Here is a 22,279-nt window from a genome sequence, read left to right on the forward strand (position 1 = left end):
TCCATAGGTCCCTTATGAATCCAGTAAAATGTTGTTATTAAAATTCATTTATTCAAATTTTAGTTACTAACTCTAAGAGATAATATGACTACACTAGACAAAAGGTTGTTGTTCTTTTTTTTTAAGGCACTTATAATTTTCTGGGGAAGATAGGAAAATAAACATGAAAGTCCAAGAGTGCTAACTGATTCAGTCTGATAATCTTCAGGTTTGATGGGAACACACAGAAAAGAGACAGACTCTCTCTCTCTGTATATGATCTAAGAACATGGGCTTTAATGAACATGCTAAAGGCCACTTCACTCATGGCACACCTGTCTTTGGAAATAGTGTCTCACATGCAGGCTAGACAAAGTTCCAGGCAGTGCATGTGATATATCTTGTAATAGCAAGGCTTTAAGAAAAAGTTAGTTTTTATGTTGTTTTAGAAAGTCCTAAGACTATATATCTTTAAATTTCTTATATTTTCATTAAAATAGTTTCATGGATTCGAGGCTGCGTAAGCACAAGGACTTGAGTTCACATCCCTAGCATCCACAGAGTCATGATGGCATACATTCATAACCTCATCCCTGGGCAGACAGAGACATGGAGATCTCTGGAGCTTGCTACCCAGTGTAGATAAATTAGTTCCAAATTCAGTGAGACCCTGCCTCAAACAATAAGGTCAGGAGCAACTGAAGAAGATGTGATATTGACCTCTAGCCTCCACAGCCATACACAAGAGTACACTGTGCCCCCCCAATGCATGTGTACACAAACAAGCACACACATACATTTTATATGGTAAAATTATATGTTGACATATAAATCATAAACCACAAACCTCACCATACTAAGTAGGAACAACTCAAAAGTTATGTAGTAAGTTCACAAAAGTTATGCATCACTGCTATCTGATACAATATTAATGTATACATATGTGTATGAAGGTCAAAGGTAATCCACGGGTGCCATTCCTTGAGAACTGTCCATCTTATGTCATGAGATCATGTCTCTGCCTGAGCCTGCTCACTGATGGCTAGGATGGCTGGCCAGCAAGCTCCAAACTCTGGAGTCTTGATTTCTCCCCAGTGCTGGGGATGACATGCACATCTCTCCATGCCTGGCTTCTTGGTATGTGCCTTTTTGAGTCATTCTTTACCTATTCTTTTTCTGACCTTGACAACTATTTTTCTTTTTTTCCAGAACAAGGTTTTCTCTATATAATAATCCTGGCTGTCCTGTAACTTGCTTTGTAGACCAGGCTGGCCTCGAACTCACAGAGCGCTGGGATTAAAGGCATGCACCACCACCATCCAGCTTCCCTCCCCCTTAATGGATTTGTTTACTCTGAATGGCTCAAATGGATTCATATACTTAGTGGCATTTGATGTTTTCAACGTCCCCTCATATTGTAGCATGAATCAATACTCCATTTCTTCTCATGGCTGAATAGCATGCCACTCTCTGTATATACCATTTTGTTTATCCATTAACAAGTTGATGAGCATTTCAGTTGTTTCTGCTTTTGTACTGTTATGAGTAATGCCACTATAAACATCTGTACTTGAGGTTTTATAAAAACGCTTTCATTTCCCGTAGTCAAAAGGAAGCTATTAACTATTTTGAGGAATTGTCCAACTATTGTCCAATGAAGTTGTAGCATTTTACATCCCATCAGCAACAAAGTGTGACAGTTTCGCCATATTTCTTTTAACCCTTATCAATATCTGCTTTATTACAACTATTCTAATGGGAGTAGAGTAATACACAATTATCATGCTCAATTTAGTATTTTACTGTAATGACAATCTCTCTTTACTCTTTAGGTCAGGTTGTACTGTAAATTTAAATGCATGAAACACATGACATCGTCTGGCATGATGTCACACACCTGCAATCCTTAATTGGGAGGTGGAAGCATGAGGATAGGGAACTGAAGGTCATCCTCGCCTACTCAGCAAGTTCAAGGCTAACCTAACATTCTTTTTGAGACTGTCTCAAAAAAGTCAAATTCACAACAAGCAACCCCAAACCAAAGGCATAATGTCAATACTTTCTCTGAATACTAAACTGCAGGACATATATGAACTATGTAACTAAAGTAGGTTTAAATTAGTAATGGGAAACGTGGAGCTGACCTTTTAGGTAATTTGTTTCAGAAAGATTAACCTGTAAAAATGGCCTCTTATAGATTTAGAACACTAGGTGTTTTCACTACTTGGCACTCATGTTTTTCCCCTGTATTAAACACAAAGAGTAGACACATTCGGACACTTAGAATGTAAGTAACTCCAATAGAAAACTATAAATGTCTCCTAGAAAGAAATCTGAGTCCAGTAAATGGGGGCTTCTCTCAAACCAAATGATAATTCTCAACACTAATTTATTTTCATGCTCTTTAACCAGGAAAAGAACTTGCTTTCAGTCATCATGTCTTTGTAACAGTCTTGACTATTTTAATTTGCTAAAATTGAACTGGGAAATGCTGAACAAACATAAAGCAGGTCTTACAGTGAGGAAATGACGAAGCCACCGCTCGGCCTGCAGGTTCAGGTGCCTCCCACAGAACTAGTTTTGCTCACATAACCTGTTGCCTTCTCCACTGCTGACTCAGACCTCTCGTCTCAGCCTCTCAATTTGCACACTTACTTGAACCAAGTCAGTATTGTCCACACAAAAACTTCACGTGTGACAGTCACTTCAGCAGAGCAACCTTGGGAGGTCAACTTCCCTATGATGCTGAATCAGAATCGCTACCTGTCCTCACAGCCGTCTTGTCCTGGGCCTAGTATCTGGTGACATTTGTTGTTAATGGTGTGTTTGTAACCAGCTCTAGTTTTCCTAAGAGCCACCTAGACAATAAAGAACTTTAAAACAAGAACAGAAAGTCGTAGAATAAACTGGTTAAAGAAATATTCACTGCAACAGAAATTTAAGCTCTAGAAGCACAAAGCAAGAAGGGGGGGGGGGAACCTGCTATTATTACGTAGGAAATTACAAGCAAGTTAAACCTCAAGAAATCTCTCAGGTTGGGACTGGGGGAGAGCCCTGTTGGCAGTGTTTGCAAGCAGAGTTTCATTCCTCAAACCCAAGGAAGACAGAACAGGGTGGTTAGCCTAACTAAGCTCCGAATCGCAGTTCTGGAGCAGCAGAGACAGGCAGCTCGCTGGGGCTCACACAACCAGCACGCTAGGTAAAAAGCCCCATAGAAAACCAAACCAAACCCAGGCACAACACTACTTGGATTTGTCCCTTAACCTCCATAAGTGCCTTCATACCAGTGGGCTCACAAGCATACACACACGCCTAGAACTAATTAAGTGTGTGTGTGTGTGTGTGTGCGCGTGCGTGCGTGTGTGTCCGCGCGCGCTAGCAACAAGGCTAAGTAACATTTTCAGACCTTTTTCCATTTTTCTTTTTATGCCCCTCCCAGCCCAGCTTTTTGAGACAGATCTTCTTCTCTTAGGTCAGGCTGGCCCTGGGGCTCACAAACATGTTCTTGCACTGACGACCCTTCTGCTTCGAGCTCCCCAGTGCTGAGACTGTGGGGTTGTGCCACTGTACCAGGCAGGAAGCAGTAGTTTCCGCTCCTTCTGCCTCCCCTCCTTTGCTCCTCCCTCCCCCTTTCCTTCCTCGTCGTCGGCACGTGAACACAGATGCACATGCTCTGCTGCTAAGCCTCACTCCCCCATGGTGAAACTTTTATTTCCTCTCAGCTCTTCGTTCAAATGAGAAATAACAGCTTTCTAAATTTAGTCTACAAAATATTTATGGCTCCTACTACATTAAAGTTGGATGCTTATTCGGAACACAACTACCTAATCTCATTTTGTAGACAAGCAGTGTACGGCCAAGTGCCCAAAATGTATTGTATTCAGTTGTAATGTAATGTCCATCAATCACCAGAACCAGGAAATGATCGGCAGATTAGAGAATTCCGCAGCTGGTCCTGTTTGGAAGTAGGACAATGAAATGGATGAGGCAGAGCACTTGTCTGTATACAACAGGGCAACCGGGCAGACATAAGGGGAGGATGCACTCCTGGCTCCAGGCAGTTTGGCAAAAGTGAAGCACAGTGGCAGCATGAGGGAGGGAGGGAGGGAAGGAGGGAGGGACAGAGTGAAGAGGGAGGGACAGAGGGAGGGTTCTCATGAGCTGCAGGAAAAGTGCCAGCAGACAAGGAACTCTGCTGCTTTCAGTCCTTTAAGATGGGCCAGTACCAAGTATCCTCTGGCCTCCCAGTCTAGGCTGGAATTGGGAAGTCCTGACTGTAGGGCGTTTTAGTCCTAATTTTGCATGAGACTGGGGGCAGAGACTTCTGGAAAATGTTCTGCAGTTGAAGGCAATGCTTCAACACAGACATGTTCCCTCATCTCCAGCCTCTGGTGCACTTGGCTGCAGGAAATGGGAGCCGACAAGGGCAGAAGCTAGTGGACCTAATCAAATGAGAATTACATCTTGCTCATAGGATGATTGCTGCTCATATTTCCATTTATTTCCCTCCCCTCTGTGCAAGTAATTTATCATTTTTTAAAATTCTGTTAAGCAATTAAACCGATTCTTAGGATAAAAGTTTGAAACATTACAGCCATCTTCACCACTACTTTCAACTCCATTTTGCCGTGTAGACACAGCCACTTCCCAGTTTTCTTTGTAACGTTTAAAGCACCCCCACTCTCCCGGAACACGCATGTGCCACATACAGAAGGACAGACTCCAGTCTCCTTTGTTAAACAGATGGCATCATACCACATTATCTACAGCCCCTTTCTTCACTTTACATTCTTCGACTGCTTTATGTCTGTAGCTCATTCCTTTTATTATGTGGTTCACATTAGTTAACAATGTGAACAGTCATGATTAATTCCATCTTATTTACTAATTCTAAGCTGAGAAACATTTAGATGGTGCTTGGATATGCTGTTGAGTATTCACACTGCTCCAAAGAACATCCTAGTAACTGCCTGCTGTGCACAAATGAATGTCTCCATCACAAAGCAGCATTGTTGGACCACGTATTTAAAACTTTGGTATACTAGCCAGGCATGGTACAGGTCACCTTTAATCCCAGCACTAGTAGGGTAGAGAGACAGGCGGATCTCTGAGTTTGAGTTGAGCCTGGTCTACAGAATGAGTTCCAAGACGGAGCTACACAGAAAAATCCTGTCTTGAAAACAAATGAACAAACATCCCCGCCCTAACAAAACAACCCAACAAATCAAACAATAACCCCCCCTTTGGTATACTGTCCAATTTTTTCCTTAAGTAGCTATATCAACTTAAGATGATACTGGAAGTATATTATGGCTTTCTCATATCTTCACAAATATTTTCATTATCCATAAAATATTTGTTATGTATATTTTATAAACTAAAACTTCAACTAGCACTTGCTAGATTTCTCTTTGGTGTAATTTGCAAAAAAAAAATATTTCTGTATGCTGAAGATATCACTTAGTAGTAGAGGGCTTGCCTAGTGTTTGTTCAATCCTCAGGAACACACACACACACACACACACACACCACACACACCACAAAACTTTCCGTGTTATTAAGTCCACTTACATTATTTCATCTGTGTCATGATTTTCTACTCAGTTCCTCTACCATTAGACATTTAGTCCCCCCATTTCTTGCCTAATCCCCCCTCAAACAGCCCCAGTTCATTTGCTTAACATTATAAAGAGCTTTGTTCTAAATCACATTTGAATTTCTAAAAGCAAAGTATGTTTTAAGGAACCAGGTTGCTCCAAAGACTATTGCGCAATAGTGGCACAGTTTAGAGTTTATGGCCATCAATGTTCTAACTTTGGTAAAGAATATTCTTATTTGTTCCCTTATGCTCTCATCTACTTCTTTTCAAAGGAGAAGACTGGCTCATCATCTTCACAGGTATTTAGATACTAGCCGTGGATGTTGCTATCCTCACAAGAATTTATGACATAGCCTAAGGACACAGTGACTATAGGGCGATTATCTTGAAAAAGGAGGGGAGAGGGAAGGTTTTACCTTGCATGGTTTGACTTAGAAGTAATTTCACTAATGATAACGCAAATTTTGATAAGGCAAATAAAAAATACTTTTTATTTAACATTTTTGTTTATACTCCAATATAACAAGGTATTGGCTGATTTAAAATATTTTTATATAAATTTAATATTAGAATAGTTACTTTCTTAAATGATAACAATTTACATATTAGTTGGCAAGAAAAGATTTCCTGTTCAGATTATATACTAACTTCACATTTTTATATGTAATTTAATTTTTGAGTGTCAGGGAGGAAGTCTAAGGCTTCATAAGCACATGCTGTGCCACTCAACTGCATCCTGAGTCCTAAACTAAGGGCTCTATATTCTCAACTGGGACATTCTTGTGCTCCAAGTAAGAATTACTGTTACATGTAGCAAGAGAAGTACTAATGTAAGTGCCACCCATGTGGAAATGGTCAATGTAAATACATTCGTATTATGTATTAGAAATCAGTCACGGACGTACACACCTGTGATCACAACACTTAGGCAGGAGGGAGAGTCAAGGGTTTAGGGTCATCTTCAACTATACAACGACTTCAAGTCCAGCCTGGGCTACTTGAGATACTGTCTCAAAATGTCTTCCAAGCCAAAACAAAAGAATAATTACTATTTATTAGAGGGCCACTTCATGTTGATGTTAAAATAGAAAACACTATGTGAGTAATTTTGCCCATACATACCTAGAAACCAAATCAAAACTCTTTTCAATGAGAAGTGGAGGAGCAAATCTAGGAGCTTAAGTAGATATATCTACATCAAGTTACACACAATTCTCTGGTCACGTTGGTCTTTCTGTTTGCACCACGGAATTTTCCAAATTGAAGAGCAATCAGGTAAGGAAAACTGGGAAAACTCCCATCCATGTGGCAGCAATGATTACCACAGGGCATGAGAAAGAATTTAAGACGGATATTTGTGCAAACGTTTCTGTCATTTAAATTTCTTCAAACGGTTTGCCTCTCAGCTGTAATACTACATCTGTCGTTTTTGGCTTACAAACTAATTCTTGAATGTGAGAGATGTTTTTTTGCGGAGTAAAAAACGCTGGGTATGTTTAACAACTGTACCATGGATTTATGAGAATTTCAAGCATGCATTTAGAGTAATTCAATGCATCTATCATATCAAGATGAAATAAAACTGCCATTAATAAAATAAACACTATGTAGTACTATTTGGCAACTTTAATGCAAAAAATAGGTTTCCCAGGTATGTACTTTACTGATAAAATAAAACTACTTAACTGAAGAAATACAAGAGAGGAACGCTGTCTCAAAATAAACCGAAGCGTAAGGACACAAACTCTTAGAGTAAAACATTTCATAACTGTTTGAATGGTGCTGCTTTCTGTTTTGTTGTTTCGGGAAACATAACACTTAAAATTCAGTTTCAACTGTCCATTGAGCCAAGAGCAGTTATTGAATTTGTGCTTCACTGCACTCAAAACTCCATCCCAAGCTCCTTCCACTGTTTGTGTGTACTGGGCGACACACCATGACAAAGAACGAGATACATGAACTGCCCCTAAAAGCATCCTTAGAAGAAGCACCTTTTGTTGCTTGTGGCAGCACAGGCCTAAGATTCCAGCTACTTGGGAGGCAGGAGGACTACAGACTTGAAGTCAGCAAGGAGACTGGGTGAAACCCTTCTCATTGAAACAAAGCACAGCTTGTGGGCGTATAGCTTTTGGCTGCTTACTTGCCATGTACAATGCTGTGTCTTAGGTTCAGTCCTTAATGCCCCTAATCAAGAGAAGATATTGGCAGTTGATTTTGTGAGAAATAGCATGAAGTAATCACAGTAGCAGGATGAAGGCAAATCACAGAACACAAAGTATTGTAATATTTAAAAGGAAGTAAAGATGTGACAGATGTATTGATTTCTGAAGAAAAGACATACCCTATAAATCTTAACTTGCAAGAAATTCCTCAGAATTGCAGGAAAATACTCAATGGAGGATGATTTAGAAATGGGGTTTCAAACTTCTTAGGTTTGGTAACCTGATCATCCATAGATTTTTTTTTTTCCCAAATGGAAACGAGGACTTCTGAGCTTGGTTTTATCTAGCCTAGCCTCGGAAGACCACCTGAATTATCTGTAGAATTCCAAGAATTCAAAATATCACAGCTCTGCCTTAGGCCAAATGAATCAAAATCTCTAGGGACAAAAAAAAAAAAAAAAATTACTTGAGTTGGGGCAACTAAATGAACTAGACAAGCAATGGTGTCTTGTACAATGAACAATGAAAATGTTTGTTTCCTTGAGTACAGAGTTCTTCTATTGTTCATATTTGGATCTTAGCATACAGTATATTAATGGCTATACTTGAAATTAATAATGAATCATTACTGAAAGAATGGTGATATTAACCATTTCTGGTGTTGTTTAAATTGCTAAGTAAGTTAACAGCAGGCTGCAAAATAAAGCCTCAGAAGCTGCTCTGATAATTTTCTCTATAGGAGGACAAAGCAGGTTTGTTAAGATGATTATGTCCATGGTTAGGTGTCAGTGTAAGATAAAAAACAGATTATGGGGAAAGAAGAAAAGAGAAAGCAAAAATGATTATAGGTTAGGCATGACTGTGCTATCAGAGATTCAAGTTTCTAAAACTGTGCAGTTTGGATAATGATGATGATGGTAGAGAGAGACATGACAACATTCTATAAACATTTAAAAAGCAAACAAAAAAGAAAGAATGATATAACATGTAAGTTCTGTAATGTGTTAAAAGTTTTGTAAAATTTAGAAAATTTTAGGAGCCTAGGTGGCCTACTCACAAGAACATGATGAACTCCATCGTGAGGACATACAAAACCAGAGAGCAGGAGTGAAGAGAAAAAATGCAGCGGAGAGAAGAGTGTAATTATTTTGGTAGGTCACATGCCTCATCTCTATTTCTCGTATCAGGGTTAATAGACTAGGCGACTACTTCTCACTTACTTTGTAAAGTGTTGCCCTGCGACGTTTAAACAAGGAGACAGTAGATATACCATGGCAGCTAGGCAGTCAAGTGAACACGTATGTTCCAGAAAATATTTATGTTCCTAGTATCTAATCATCTACTTATGGCTATAGGCACATGAGAATGAAAGTGAAGTACCTAATCACATGAACTAAAAATATGGAATTAAAAGTAAACATTTAAAGCAACCTATACATCATTATTACGAAGAAATAACTGCAAGTATGGGGGGGCTCTCTCATGTTTTTTTTTTTTTTTTTTTTTTTTTAAGTAGAGTCTCACGAACTTCCTATGTAGCCAAGGATGACGTTGAATTCCTGATCCTCACGCCACCCCCCCCCCAAGTGCTAGGAATACAGGTCTGTACCAGTCTGCCTCCATATGCACACGCTTTTCCTGTTTTCAGGCTTTTTATTTTTTGCTCTTTAGGATGGAGGGAAGTTGGTGTATTAATCACTATTATTTTCTTTCACCTGCTACTGTAAACATAACCCAAGTTGTGGTTACAACATGTAACCATAAGTACACACAACATATACCGAAACCAAATATCCAATCTCCAGCAATTGTAGGTAAGAACAGAGGCAACTAAACCGAAGGCTGGAGACAACAGGAGAGGGTGCTGCACAAACTCAGGAATAGCTGGTTATACAGATGAACTCCATGCACTTCTGTGCTATTTTTATAGAGAGAAAAACCATGAAGTTGGGTGGGTAGGGATGGGGGAAGATCTAGGAGGTGGGGGAGGGGAAAGAGTATGATCAATATATATTGGACAAAAAGGTTAAAGAAAAAGAACACGGCACACAGAAGTTCTCCATAGGAAGATGAAGAGCTTCACTTGGGGTCAGGAGGCTGAAGGTTCAGGTCACTGGAGTATGGTATAAGAAGGACTGTTCCCTTGCTGCGAATATAGCTTTCCCAGTATTCCCCGTCTGTACATGAGCAGAAGAAAGGCATCCCTTCCTTCCCTGGAATAACCCTTCAGCGGTGCATGCCACTTCCTTTTGCTGTCTTTTTGGTCCTTCCCACTGAGTATTCATTTACTCATTATTTCTAAAGGGAAAATATAGGACAGGCACACCTGACTGCAAAGATGACATGTGATGTAAATTCTGAATGTGTACACAATTCACTTAAAAACCAAAGCATTGGTAAAAATGTTAAGGAAGAATGCACAATCTGATTATTCAATACCAAATGGTCATTCCTGAAAATATAAAGACAAGTAACATTATAATACTGAGCAGGCAGCATTTATGTATTTAGGAGTGTGTGTGTACATACATATACATGTATATACCAACATTTAATAAAAAAAGAGGCCATGAATTTGACAGAGAGAAGGGAAGGGTATATGAGATGTTTTGGAGGGAGGAAAAGGGAAATACAACTATAATGTCAAAAAATTAAAAAAGTAAACGAAAAATGGAAACAATGGTATGTAATACACATCTGATACTTACATCTAAATAAACTTTGCAACTACACTGAAAATAAGTTTTGAAGGCTATTTTTACTGAGAAATCTAAGCAGTTACGGTTTAGAAGTCATAAACACACTAGAATGGCTCCTGGTGAATAGACATGGAAATTCAATCACAGCACCAGTAGAGACTATAAGAAACCATCAGGCAATTCAAACCCCCTCTAATGGGAAATTAAAAGGCAACTTTATATGTTTTTTTTTTCTGGCCACATAATAAGTTTTAATTTGGTCAACGTGTTTCATTCCACCTATTTCCTTAGGAGCCCTATGATGTCTGATTACTTATAGAACTGTGGGAGCACAGAGTTTAGTTTTTCTTCAAGCCAGTGATGCAACATCTATTCCTCAATGAGAAACAGAGCTCCATGCTCAGTCATATTCTCTACAGATTTGTGACTGCTCTGTGGCAAGATGGACAATGATCCCTGCTACTTACATGTGCTGTGGAGAAGCTCACAGTAATACTATCTGCAGAAGACCAAGAGTAAACAGTCCAGGATCCTAGGTCATAAAGTCTCAATTATGAGACATCCCAACTGCAGATGTAGCAGAAAAGCAATCATATATAACACAGAAATGTGGGTGAGCCAATAAAACTTTATCTAGAAACTCCGATATTTACATTTCATATAATTTTAAAGTATACTGAAGTGTTATTCTTTTGCTTTCCCATTGCCAGCCTGAGTGCTGTAAAAGAACAGATGCTGGGCAGGATTTGACATGGGGACCACAGTTGGTCCTCTCTGACTTTAGTTGAGAGTCACTGGCGTACTCACTGAAGCACACTGACCAAGCCCAGGATGGCAGTCTTACTTGGAACAATTTTATTCAAATCTATACATATGTGGCCATTCTCAAATCACTCTTTTGTTTTTATGTTTCAATTGTCTCAAATATTTTAACTTTTTTTTTTGAAATACCCAGCAATCTGTTTGCACTTCTAGTTAAGACTGCCCTGGTGCTGCCCTGGTGACTGTTGTGTAGAGTGTCAGTCGTCACACGTGCCCCTTCTGTGTGACATTCCTTGCAACTGTTAGCTTTTCTTTCCTCAGCATGCTGAAGCTGACAAAAGCAGCATGGCAGGCAGCATGCCTGCTTCATTCTAGCTTCCTTTTGTTTGGCTTTGTGTTTCAGTGATGTTAATATGCAAAATGAGGGTTTCATTATGGAATTTGTACACATGTCATTATACCTGGTTTGCATTCCTGCATTTACCACTGCCTTGGTCCTCACCTTCCCTGCTTCCCTCTTGCTGGTCCCTTTCCTCCTCCAAACAGCCCCCCCCCCACACACACATTGATTTCATGCCATACAAACTCTACCCCTCTCTCCTCTCCTACCTTGTCTCACTTAAGATCTCCTTTCCTCTCCTGATGCCTTTTACACACACACACACACACACACACACACACACACACACACACACACACTACACACAGACAGACACACACACCCCAAAGCACATGAGAGAAAACATGTAGTGTTTGTCTTTTTGAGAAACTGACTTCTTTTACAAATACATCAGGGTATTCAGAGTCCTATTCATTTGGTGAACCCATTTTATTTGATGGCTTTTTAAAAACCATGGTCAGGATACTACTGACAATATTTCCTCTCATAATACAGTTTTGAAAGATATTAAAGAGTTCCATTTGATGATAAAGTAATAAAGAAATCATACACAGTATACTCTTCAATCATATGGAAATAAACTACGAAACAGAAGTAGAAGGATGGGAAATTCTGAGCTACAATATACTTTAAAATTGGTTTTCTCATTTTTATCTTATGTGTATATGTGTGTTCTGCCTATATGTATGCATGTGCACCACATGCACGGAGAGCCTCTGGAGGCCAGAAGAGGTCACTGACTCCTAAGGGACTGGAGTTAAGAAAGGGTTGTGAGTCTCTACGTACGAGCAAACCTGTGCTCTTAACCACTTAGTTATCTCTCCAGCCCTAATATATGTAACACAATGGCCAAAGGAGAAGATTCAAAGGCAACTTATTAAATATTTAAACTGGAAATAAGAATATAACTTAAGAAAATGTGCAGGATTATAGCACAGTAATACATAGATATCTATAGCAGAGGCTGTATATATTAGAAAAGCAGTCACCTGGTTTCCTACTTAAGAAACCAGAAGAGAGTGGATCAATCCCGAGAGAGCCCTAGAAAAGAAACGCTAAAAATACAAATACCAAGAACAGGAAAGTAATATAGTAAGACTGTTGTATTTGTTACCTTTAGTAGCTATAGTTGCAGTGTTTTGGGACTGACATTCTAATTTCCATGAGTACTTGCATCTCTATTTTATGTGGATCTGTGTGCCCGTGTGTATGTACCATGTGCATTCAGTGCGTGTGGAGGCCAAGTGAGGGCACTGGGTGATGGTGGCAACACAACTCAGGTCATCCAAAAGAGGAGCAAGGGATCTTAATTACTTTCTTCAGCTCTTGTGTTGCTTTTATAAGGAGGCATCTACACACATCCTCTGGCTGAGTTTCACTACTTTTAAGTGGCAAAGTGTATTACCTATCTACCTAGTAAGCATTCTAGATGCAAGGCATACATATGTTACCCACATGTTTTATTCAAATATTTTCCTAACTAATATCCCCTTATAAACCTTTATGGTTAATATTGAGAAACAACTAACATTTTCATGATCACCTTGTATCTTGCTGTCTAGTTAATTTTAGTATATTTTTGGAGATTCTAGCCATGGCACTTTAAGAAACAATCTCCATGCATCTTAATTTCCTTACATAAAAGCAGCAGAGTTCTGAGGGAGGGAGGGAGAGAAAGAGAGAGACAAAGAGAGACACAGAGAGAGTTTGTGTGAGAGGGACAGAGAGCTGTATATTCTCAGCATTTCTTAAATCCCTTCTGGGCTTTCAGAGCTCTTTCTTACTTACTGACTTCTGGATTGTTGAAATGTCTTTTTCTGTTGTTTCTTTTTTCCAGACATGGTTTTCCTGTGTAGTTCTGGCTGTCCTGGAACTTACTCTGTAGACCAGAATGGCTTTGAATACAGAGATCTGCCTGCCTCTGCCTCCAGAGTGCTGGCATTAAAGGTGTGACCACCACTGCCCCATCTGTTAACATGTCTTGAGTCTTTCTACACCCTTCTCCCAGAAATGAAATCTTTATTTCCACTTGTCTACTGTATTTCTACATGTAAACAGTGCATTAGCATTTCAAGTGTGAGTCCTAGGAGAAAAGAAAGGAGGAAGATGTACTCATGCTTGGACTTTTGACCTTGAGTTACTAAGTTAGAAACATGGTCCAAACCCTACTGCTAAATATGATCCTTACACAGTAGAAGTCTTTTTCTATAGCTGGATGTGGTGGCACACGCTTTCAGGAGGAAGAGGCAGACAGACATGAGTTCAAGGCCAACCTGGACTGCATCATAGTGACTTCCAGGACAGCCAGGGTTTTTACACAGAGAACCCCTTCTTAAACAACAATAACACACAAACAAACCTAACCATAGAAAAAGAACTAGCTGAAGTGGCGTGTCTGGAATCCCAGCATCAGGAAGGTAGAGATGGGAGGATCCTTGTGGCTTTCTGGCAAGTCAGTCTAGGTGAATCTGTGGGTTCCAGATTCAGTGAGAGTCAGTCTCAAAATACAAGGTGGCAAATGAGTGAGGAAGATGCTTAATGTTGATACACACAAAAGATTTTGATTGAAAACATTGATATGTATATAGATGATATCTCATGTCTTTGATAACATATTGTATGCTATTCTTTAGTCTCTGTTCCATCACTGAAAGTCTAGAGAACAGTTTTAGTTCTTTATTGTTCTTCCCATTGCCCATACACCAACAAAGAAATCTGAGCATAACATACATATTTTTCTCTACATTCTCCTCTGAAATCATGGGGAGACTTATGTTGCTTTTTTGACTTTTGATGTACTCAGTAAGGTGTAGAGTTCAGAATGTTGGCTCTCATTTAAAATAAAGAGATGAGGCAAGCAATGTCAGCCATCTGGAACTGACAGGAAGGTAACCTTTGGTTCATCACACATTAATGAATAAAAGCAGCAGAGAACAGTTCACAGACAAGCTACAAAGCCTCACTTCTCAAGGGAAGAGGCAGTCACAATGCTTAATTCCCACTGTGTTGTGGTGATATACAGTTGAAGGATGCTGGGGATGTGGCTGAGTTGTAAAGTACTTGCCTAGCCTACAGAAAACCAAGTTCCAGTCCCACCACCAAAACCAAACCAAAAAGGAAAAGGAGAGCTCATAAAATTAAAACAAGTTCAGCGACACGGAATTCTACTTCATGTACAAGTACATGGAAACATTTATAATTAGATGTACGTGTGGTACATGTATACATGTATGTCCAGGTGAATTTACTTTGCCTGTCCATGTGCATGTGGGAGCCACAGGCTGATTTCAGCTTCCTCCTTTATTACTCTCTGCCTCATGTTTTGGAGACAGGGTCTCTCAGTGAACCCAGAGTTCATCATTTCAGCTACAGCACCTGCCATGGAGCCCTGCAACATGCCCGCCTCTGCCCTGCTGGCCCATGGTAGTAAGTGTGCACCATCAAATCTGCTTTTTTATATGGGTGGTGGCGATTCTGAACTCAGGTTGTCATGCTTGCACAGCAAAAACTTTATGCAGTGAGCCATCTCCCCATCCCCAAATTTCTTAGACTTTTAACGCTACAAAGGAATCTTCAATGTGTGTGGCTATAGAGATGCTCAGTGGTTAGGAGCACGCACTACTCTTACAGAGGACCCAAGTTTGGTTCCCCTCAGATCCCCCTCACATGTCTGGTGGCCTACAACAACCTGCACCTGCCTCTTCTGCACTCTACAGGTGCCTGACTTGTACATGCAAACTTCCCCACATGTACATATAATTACAAATAAAACATTTTAGAAAGAATATTCCAAGTGATGTGATACCTGCCAACATTAACAAAATGCTTTTTTAAGTATAAATTATAATTTTCCAAATAAAAATTCATAAAAAAAAAAAGGTCAGTCAGGTGGTGGTATACACCTTTAATCCCAGTATGTGGCAGGCAGAGACAGGTGGATCTTTGGGATAGAGGCTACAGAGTGAGTTAGCTGGGGTTACACAGATAAATCACGTCTTGAAAAAACCAAAATACAAAAAAATAAAAAAAAAGTCAAAACAACTTTTTCATAATATCCAAATACATTCTAAGAATTAATATAAGCATTAAATTCAAAACTACTCTAATGTTTTCTATCATTAAAGATGTATGGTAAGAACTCATAACCTTTAGCTCTACCATGTATAAGAGATAATCTGTAAGTGCTGTACTGCTATGATGAAACACCATGGTCAAAAGCAACGTGGGGAGCAAAGGGTTTATTTGGCTTACGTGCCACATCACTGTTCATTATCAAAGGAAGTTAGGACAGAAACTCAAATCGGAACCTGAAAGCAGGAGCTGATGCAGAGGCCATGGACAAGTGCTGCTTACTGGCTAGCCCCCTCATGGCCTGCTCAGCCTGCTTTCTTATAGAATTCAGGAGCACCACCATCTCCCACAATGTCAATCACTAATTAAGAAAATGCCCACAGGCTTGCCTGCAGCTGGATCTTATGGAAGCAATTTCACACTTGAGGTTCCTACTCTCTGAAGACTACAACTTATGTCAAGTTGACATAAAACAAACCAGCACAAGGGCTAACACATTTCATGTGTGTAGGTGCTTAATGTGGGGATCTGAATGAAAACTGCCCCCACAGGTTCATTGGGAGTGGTACTATTGGAGGTGAGGCCCGGTTGGAGGAAGTGTGCCAACTGCGGGTGAGCTTTAAGTTTCAAGCCAGGCCCAGTGTATCTCTGTCCCTGATGCCTGCTGATCCAGATGTAGAACTAACTTGATGATATATGGATTAAGATACACGGGACTAGGTTTAATATAAGTTATTATATGTAATTTTATTCAGGGAGAAGTCACTTACACAAGAAACTGATGACCCGCAGGTTCCCGACTCGAACCCCCCCCCCAGCCAAGCAGCTCTCGGTGACCTGCCCTGGGTCTCAGACCTCAGACCTAGCCTGGCACCCCCCCCCCCCAGCATCCGGCATCCGCACCTGTTTGGGAAGGGTGAGTGCTACAGGTGCAGGCCGGTGGATATCTCATTACTCTCAGCTTTCTCTGCAGTGTCACTGTCCGCCTGGACGTGCTCCCTGCCATACCTACCCACGATGGACTAAACCTCTGAACTGTAAGTCAGCACCAATTAAATAGTTTCCTTTACAGAAGAGTTGTCATGGTCATGGTGTCTCTTCACAGCAATATAATCCCAAGACATTTAATGTTTCAGTGGGCTGTAGGTGGTGAATAGTTTTCTACAAATTAAGAGAGGCATTATTCGCGAAATTGGACTACAAAGAACCCAGCAACTAAGAAAATGGAAAAGTGGCTGACACAGTTTTCTTTTAAAAACATTCATTTCATAGCTTCAATTTTCAGAAATTAAAGATTTTTTTGTTTCTTGTTGAAGAATCTAATTTATGTTTTATAAGTGTCATTTCTTTTGGCTTATGGAATTCTATATTTACAATATGCAACCAGTGACTTTTCTAATATCCATTTCTCATTTAAACTCTACTTACTTACTTGTAGATCAAGTACACAATTTAACTAATGGCAAAAGATGACTAATAAGAAAAAAAAAACATGCTCTGTGGCACTAATACACAGAGTATTCTATTCTTGCAAGTGAGAGGCCACTTACTATTTCTGATTTTCCTGTCAGGTACTTCTCTAAGCCAATTCAAGGCTCAAATGCCGTTTTCGTTACATGTGTATGAATTCCTCACAGGCTTACGTAGAAACAGACTATTTGATTAAGATGATCTGGGTGCACTCTTTCATGGAGTCAAGGACATGTATTCCCTGGAGGTACCTTTAGTCTTGATGGCATGTTGGCTGTTAAGGTGGCTCAGTGGGTTAAGGTGCTTGCTGCCAAGGAAGTCAATCTAGCTTGCCTCAACATTTATTTTAGTACTGTCTGTTCTAAAGGTCTGACTCTGCTTCATGAATTCTTGGTATTACAGTCATGAGGTCTATAGCAAATGCACTAAAAGCTATGGAAGATGGGGCTGGGAATGTAACTAGCATGAATGGCAGGCATGCACAAAGTCTTCAGCTCTATGCCAAGCACTGCACAAAACAGACGGTACATGGCCTGTCAAACCAGCTCTTCAAGTTCATGTAAGGGTGGAGTCAGAGTTACCAATGAGACACGGAGAGGAAACAGGAGGTGCAAGATGAAAGAGAGGTAACACATCATGTGGCAGAATGTAGATTAATTAATATAAATGAGTTACTTTAAGTTGTAAGAGTTAGCTAGTAACAAGCCTGAGCTATTGGATAAGCATTTATAATTAACATTAAGTCTCAGAGTGGTCATTTTGGAACAGCTGTTGGGACAGGTATACTCCACCTAGAGAGTTGATTTTAATTCATCATAAATGACATGAACTAGAGTCAAGTTTCTAAGGTGCAATTTTGTTCAAGGGTTAATTTGTTAAATAGCATATTCTAGTTAAGATAATTTATAGAAACACAGAATTTTAATAGCTACTCAAATCAGCTGATAAAAATGCTGATTAAATTTAAAAATAAAAAATTGTCATTACAACTAATAGACCAATCTTAATATAATTCATGTGTCTTGAAATGTTCATGTGTGAGTTGAAAGGAGACTTCTTCAAGGATCTGTCTGTGGTGATATTTTGTTTGTACTATAACATACAAAGCTTGCCTGAAGACTAGAGTTCAGAGGTAGCCACATTAGTTAGCTATACAGGCCAGGCAGTGGTGGTACACCTTTAATCCCAGCACTCAGGAGACGAGGCAGATGAATCTCTGTGAGTTCAAGGCCACCCTGAAGTACATGAGATTGAATTTGTCTAAAAGAAACAGAGCTCACATCTTTAATTCCAGCACTAGGGAGGAATATAAAGAGGGAGAAGACAGGAACTCAGGGCATTCAGACTGAGGATTTGGTAAAGGTAAGAAACTAGTGGCTGGCTGCTCTACTTCTCTGATTTTTCAGCATTTACCCCTATATCTGACGGGTTTTTTTATTATTAAGAACAGTTAGAATTCGTGCTACATCTGGCCATGTTCTGCCTCCCAAAATACATGCATACTGCCATACATATTAGAAAAAGAGATTTTTGCAGATGTGATTAAGCTTATGAAGAGAAGAAGCTTGGGCTCCATTATTTGAATAGGCAATAAATGCCATCATTAGTGCAGAGACTGGAATGAAGATGTGGCCACAAGCCATATGGAAACCCCAGAAGTGGGGAGCAAAAAGAGGACTTCTTGCCCTAGGGCTTCTGGAAGAAGAAAGCTGACACAAATCTTGGTTTCCAATTTTGTTGTTTTCATTATGTATATTTTAGGGTACAAATGTATCTACTGGTGTTGTATGACATCATACATAATATGCTCACAAACTATTGATATAAGCATAGCATAATATTGTGGCAGACAGAACAACTGAACTAGAAACAAGAATATTTCTTTAAACTGGAGGCAGTGATGTAGAACTATTAATCCTAACCCTGGAAGGTTGAAGCAGAGGGATCAGGAATTCAAGGGTTGCATTGGCAAGTTTGAGGCCAGTTTGTGCTATGTGAAACTGTCGCAAACAAAACCAAACAATAAAGGCAACAAATACTACATCTTTGACCCAGCTCTGCCTCTAGTGACAGTAAGTTGAGTTACATAATCTCTTTAATGTCTTCCTTTGTTTGCAAACTGAGTAAAATACATTCTCTTAAAATATTCTCCTTTTATTTAAAATATTTTTTTAACCTAATTATCCTTCTTACAGTTTCCTTTCCCTCTACTCTTCCCAGTTCCTCCCCACCTCCTCTCCCATCCAACTTATCCCTTTCTGACATTAGAAAAGAAATATACATCTGAGGAATTATACTATACTATGATAGCATGAACAAAAAACTAACGTTATCTGAATAGGACTAAACAAACAGCAAGACTCCAAGAGAAGGCATGAGAAACAGATACAGACACATTTGTTCCCCCATTCAGGAATCCCATAAAATACTAAACAGGAAGCTAAAAAATATATATGCAGAGTACCTGGTGTAGGCCTGTGTCTCCTGACTTAGTTCCCATGAGCTTTGATCTATTTTCAATGATATATTTTTCCTAACTCGGAAGTTTTATGAACTTGAAATGTTAAAAATAAGACAGTATAAAGGTTACAACAAAGAGTATATTATTAAAAAATAATAGGCGATGTCAGTCAAATGAAATATGTTAGAAGATTCATATGGCTCCAATAAATAGTAATTGTAAAATATACCCTGAATTAAAAATATAAAAAGAACCGTCCACATACTTTTGGTAGGGGTGGGGTGGGGTGGGGAGATAGGGCCTCACTGTGTAGACCAGACCGGCCTTATACTCAGAGATCTGCCTGCCTCTGCTTATGGAGTACCGGTCTCAGTCATAGCTTTTACATGTATACAATTGTTAGGTTCTATGTTTTGTAACCAAAATGGAGCCTGAACAAAAACTAAAATATTACTTCCAATGTTGTTAGTATTACAAAAAAATTAATCATGTAGAACAGTTAAATACTGCTAACCATAGTGAGTTTAATAAATATTATCCAAGGTAAATTATAACTTCTTTTAGATTTCGTCTTTCACTAAGCAAAACTACACAAGTCACAACTACAGCTTTTTCAGATAACGCTTAGGTTTGTTTATAATGAAATTTAAAAATGGCAATTTTTCCTTCTCCAAAACCCCTGCTTCCTTCTTACAGAAAGAACTCTTCATGGTGACTGTAAAACTCAAGTATAATTTAGAAGCAGTCTCTAAAACTGCAAGCAATGTTCCTCTAAATATGCCTGCCAAGTTTAAAAATGTATTAGGAGTTAAATTGAAACATGTTGAAAATGACTCATTGTGGACCAGAATATACACTGTAGGAAATAAGAGCTCATTTACAAGTGGGAGAAATACACTCACACTTCATCTGTGGTAATTCCCTGGACTTAACTTCCAGTAAATAACATATTTTAAAGTAATCGTGGAAAATATCTAACTTTTAACTTTAGCTTTTATGAATTGATTTAGTTAGTTGACATTTCAAATTTTTATACAATGTTTTTTGGGGAGTGGGTATATTTATCAAATGTAAATCTACAAACATTTCTCCAAAGCAATGGAGCAGTAGCATTTCTAGGGCGAGCTATTTAAGTGTGTGCTCCTTTTCTCTGGTTTAGTTCCCATTTATAATCAAGGACCATGACTGAATTTCTTAGAAACACCCTAAAAGTGTGGACACAGACGTGTGCTGCTTTTAAGTTGAAGCACGAGGTTGCTGCTAAGAGGCTGCCATGAGAACACGTGCCCGGCTTCTCTTGTCATGCCCATGCATTGATACTGACTTAGCGCATCTCCACTGTGATTCACAAGTTATGGTCAGGAGCCTGACTGGACTAGGGCCAAAATGTGCCAAGAGAGGACTATGAGATAAGGACCCGAGATCTGGGTTTCACCACCAGAGTTTCCTTAAGCTAACTGTGAGACACACATAGGCATGTATCTACAATTGATGGGAGATGTCATTCTGTATACGTTTCTCATACTGGTTAATAATAAAGCACTGTTGGCCAATAGGAAAGGAAGATAGGAGGGACTAGGAGACAAGGAGAAAGAGGAAGTAGTAAGGAGGAGTCAAGATGGAGAGACTGGGGAGACCAGATGCCTGCCCCACTCCCCGGTAAGAAAAGACCATGTGGAAATACATAGATCAGCAGAAATGGGTTAATAATTAAGACAGAGCTAGCCGATAAGAAACTAGCACCTGGCCAACAACATAATATCAAATACAGAGTCTCTGTGCGTTATTTGGGGCTGGCGTGGTGGCGGGACAAGACCGGGCGGCGGCAGGCGGAAAAACCGTACTCGTTACATACAATCATAAGTTTCATGTGCTCTTAAGCTATGTTCAATAAATAAATACTGGTTAACAATACCAGTCCAGGCTGTTTCCAGTTTTTCTTGTTTTTTTTTTTTTTTTTTAATCAATTTTGTATTGACCAAGAGTCATAAAACAGTTTGTCAAAGTACTCAGTACCCAGATAGATAATTAGATAAATAACAGGTAATTCCCATTCCCCAAGCCATTCTTATGTTTTTGTTTGTTTGTTTGTTTTTTTTTTTTTTTTGGCTTAAGTGTGGTCTTGCTAATAGCCCATGCTGGTCTTGAACTCACTATCCTCCTGTCTCAGTGCTATGAATGCTTTTTGAGTGACAGGTGTGTACCATGTCAAGGCCTTTGAAGTCACTACTCATAGTACATCCATAGTAAAGAGCAGCCAGGAGGGGTGAGCCGAGCCTTTACTCCCAGGCCTGGGAGGCTGAGGCAGGGGTTATCACTTGAGTCCAGGACTTCAGGCTGCAGTGAGCTACAAAGATCAGGTCTGGCACCAATATTGTGACATCTTAGAATGGGGAACCATCAGACTGTCAAAGGTTGAAGCCACTCAGGCTGGAAAGGGCAGTCACAGTCAAGAGCAGAGAGATAATGAATTAGCATGCAGCATGCTGGTCCCTCAGCTCCATTTCTCCATGCTTATCCCGTCAGAATCTCCCATACACAATTATGGCAATTTCCCACAGGCATGCTCATAGGACAACCTCCTCTCGACGGTTATTCATTGAGACCCTCTTCTTAGGTTATTCTAGATTGCATCCAGCTGACTATACTAACCATCACACTCTATGATATACTAAC

General features: G+C 39.6%; 1 protein-coding gene across 1 annotated transcript in view; it reads right to left on the minus strand.

Annotated features, from left to right (window-relative positions):
• Pibf1 (progesterone immunomodulatory binding factor 1) overlaps positions 1 to 22,279 on the minus strand; it is a 140,507-nt gene that overhangs the window by 65,574 nt on the left and 52,654 nt on the right. The window lies entirely within an intron of this gene.

The sequence above is a fragment of the Phodopus roborovskii genome, unplaced genomic scaffold (genome assembly GCF_943737965.1).
Source record: "Phodopus roborovskii unplaced genomic scaffold, PHOROB, whole genome shotgun sequence".
Taxonomy (NCBI): domain Eukaryota; kingdom Metazoa; phylum Chordata; class Mammalia; order Rodentia; family Cricetidae; genus Phodopus; species Phodopus roborovskii.